This window comes from Sus scrofa, chromosome 14 (genome assembly GCF_054392235.1).
Source record: "Sus scrofa isolate SSC_HxYL_T2T_F1_AM1 chromosome 14, Sscrofa_HxYL_maternal_Yorkshire_Landrace_v2.0, whole genome shotgun sequence".
NCBI classification, from domain to species: domain Eukaryota; kingdom Metazoa; phylum Chordata; class Mammalia; order Artiodactyla; family Suidae; genus Sus; species Sus scrofa.
Genome location: NC_139396.1, coordinates 104,182,252 through 104,185,664, shown reverse-complemented (window position 1 = coordinate 104,185,664; position 3,413 = coordinate 104,182,252). Strand labels below are relative to the sequence as shown.

The window sequence follows — 3,413 nt, the reverse complement described above, 5'->3', positions numbered from 1 at the left end:
GTGATCAAAAGCAAACATGTCTGACAGAGGTATCTAACATCCCTATTGAAGGCGATGGCTTGAGCCTGGACAGTGGCAGCATCCTCCTCCTTGCCCCAGGGCTGGCGGTGATCTGAGTGAGCAGCCATGGCCCCCATGAGACTGTTTGTGGGCTGGCTATGCCTGAGCTGGCATCTGTGTGGCTGGTGAAGAGGACGTGGATGCTGCAGAGCCCACTCACCTGCTCACCCTGAACATGATGAACGGCCTTGGCAGACCAGCGGTGGCCATGGGCAGCAGGAAGGACAACCACCAGTGCCTGTTTACATCTATAACATCTATCAGTAGGTTGCTATGTTTGTGTTTTCACCAGATTAGTTTCAGAGACTGATTAAAATTAATCCAGACTGGAAAACCCATAGAATTCTTGCTGGAGATGGCGAAATCACAAAAATCATGAGCTCTCATTTTGAAGAAATTTATGCCACCGAGCTGTTGGAAATGATGATATGGCAGCTTCAGAAGAAAAAGTACAGAGTGCTGGGTATAAATGAGTGGCAGAATACAGGGTTCCAGTATGATGTCATCAACTGCTCGAATTTGCTGGACCACTGTGATAGCCTCTGACTTTGCTAAAAGATATTAGAAGTGTCTTGGAGCCAAACAGAGACAGGGTCATCCCTGCTCTGGTGTTACCCTTTCATCTGTATGTGGAAAACATAGGTGGCCAGTGGAATAAACCCTCAGAAATTTTGGCACTCAAGGGACAGAATTGGGAAGAAAAGTGAATAGTCTGCCTGAAATTTTCAGAAAAGCTGGTTTGGTTATCAAAGCGCTCACTAGACTGCCATACCTGTGCAAAGGCAACATGTATAATGACTACTATGTTTTGGATGATACTGTCTTTGTTCTCAAACCAGTATAAATGTGTGGAGATTTAAGTCTTCAGAGTACACCCTATGAACATATGCTCCAGAAGAGGGTTTGCATTCTAAATTATGTGAAGGGACAACCTTTGGGGACTGCCATTCTGAATATCATGTAGGCATTTTAAAAGCCAAAATACTAATTATTTCTTTGTAGTGTGTGAAAGTAATGTTTTTTAAAAACAAAAACTCAACTCTTTGAGGATTTTTATCAACTCTTGACTCAGTAATGCAGGTCACTCTCCAATGATGGAAGATATTTTTTACACTTAATTGCATGAGGACTCATTTGCAGTCAAAGCAACAGTCAGGACTTCACATGGAATCAATAAATATATGGATAGTTTTTAATAAAATGAAGACTGGCAATAAAGCTGTCCATCCAATTGCAAGTATTGATTATGAGATATAGCCACTGATGCTCTCTCATATTTAGAACTTCTGTCATTATTCAAGAAAATGTTTTTAATCATGCTAATAAACTTTTTTGGAGATAAAAAAAAACAAAATAAAGATTTATTGAAGCACTAAAGCTACACTCCACACATTTGGTGAATGGCAAACTGAAGATTCAGCAAATTGGCTTTGAGCACTCTGAGTTTTGGTGAGATGGTTTTATGTAAATTGCCCATTGAATATATGTTATTTCCTCAAACTGAATTTTAACCATTTGCTTGCTTCTTCCTCTCATATCATAGCACTTGGTTCACTGAAGTGTAACAATAAAGAGTAGAACAGCTCCTGTTGTTGCTCAGTGGTTAATGAATCCAACTAGAAACTATGAGGTTGCAGGTTCGATCCCTGGCCTTGTTCAGTGGGTTAAGGATCTGGCATTGCCATGGGCTGTGGTGTAGTTTGCAGATGTAGCTCAGATACCATGTTGCTATGGCTCTGGCATAGGCCAGCGGCTATAGCTCTGATTAGACCTCTAGCCTGGGAACCTCCATATGCCACGGGTGTGGCCCTGGAAAAAAAAAAAAAAAGACAAAAAAAAAAGTAGAACGGCTAACATTTATTGAATTTTTACTTTAAATTAACCACCTCTAAATTAACCACATAAAAAAAAAATCAGGAGTTCCACTTGTGGCCCAGTGGTTAAAGAACCTGGTACAGTGTCTGTGAGAATGTGGATTGGATCCCTGGCCTAGGTCAGTGGGTTAAGGATCCAGTGATGTAACAAGCTGCAGTATAGGTCACAGATGCAGCTTGGATCTGATATTGCTTGACTGTGGTGTAGACTGGTAGCTGCAGCTGTGATTCAACCCCTAGCCTGAGAACTTTCATATGCCCCAAGTGCGGCCATAAAAGACCCCCCAGGCACACAGCCACCTCTAATCTCACCCAGAGACAAAGCAACATCAACCAGAGGGATAGGAATCAGGCCCACCTACCAGTGATCAGACACCAGTCCCTTCCATCAGGAAGCCTATAGCAAGCCCCTGTACCAACTTCAGCCCCAAGGGGGGCAGACACCAGAAGTAAGAGAGGCTACAACTCTGTTTCTGCAAAAAGGTCACCACACCAAAAACCTATAAAAATGAAAAGACAGAGAACTATAACTCAGACAAGGGAGAAAGAAAAAAAAAACAGAAAAACAGCTAAGTGATCAGGAGATTCTCAGCCTCCAGGAAAAAGACTTTAGACTGTTGATGCTGAAGAGGATGCAAGACATTGGAAAGAAACTGGAGGCAAAGACGGATAACTTACAGGAAACACTGACCAAAGAGATACAAGGTATAATACTTAAACAAGAAGAGATGCAAAATACAATAACTGAAATAAAAAATTCATTAGAAGCAGCTAACAGCAGAATACAGGAGAATAAATAAGCGAGGTGGAGGACAGATTAGTGGAAATTATGGAGGCGGAACAGAAAAGAGAAAAAAGATCGAAAACAAATGAAGAGAGTCTCAGAGAACTCTGGGACAACGTTAAATGCTCCAACATCCATATTATAGGGGTGCCAGAAGAAGAGAGAGAGAAGGAGACAGAAAAAATATTCCAAGAGATAATAGCCGAAAACTGCCCTAACACGGGAAAGGAATCACTCACTCAAATCCAGGAAGCACAACGAGTACCATATAAAGCAAACCCAAGGAGGAACACACTGAGACACATATTAATCAAACTGACCAAAATTAAAGACAAAGACAAAACCTTGAAAGCAGCTAGGGAAAAGAAACAAATAACATACACGGGAACCCCAATAAGGTTATCAGCAGATTTTTCAGCAGAAACTCTGCAGGCCAGAAGGGAGTGGCATGATATACTCAACGTGATGAAAGGAAAAAACCTCCAACCAAGATTCCTCTACTCAGCAAGGCTCTCATTCAGATTTGAAGGAGAAATCAAAACATTCACAGAGAAACAAAGCTGAGAGAATTCAGTAACACTAAAGAGCCTTACAACAAATACTAAAGGAACTTCTCTAGGCAGAAAAGAACAAGAGAAGAAGGAAAGAAAAAAGAGCAACAAAAACAAATCCAAAGCAATTAATAAAATGGCAAT

At 41.2% G+C, this 3,413-nt stretch overlaps 1 pseudogene; it reads left to right on the top strand.

Moving 5' to 3' along the window:
- The first annotated feature begins 333 nt into the window (after positions 1-333).
- LOC100622155 (protein-L-histidine N-pros-methyltransferase pseudogene) lies at positions 334-904 on the top strand (annotated as a pseudogene).
- Positions 905-3,413: the final 2,509 nt, after the last annotated feature.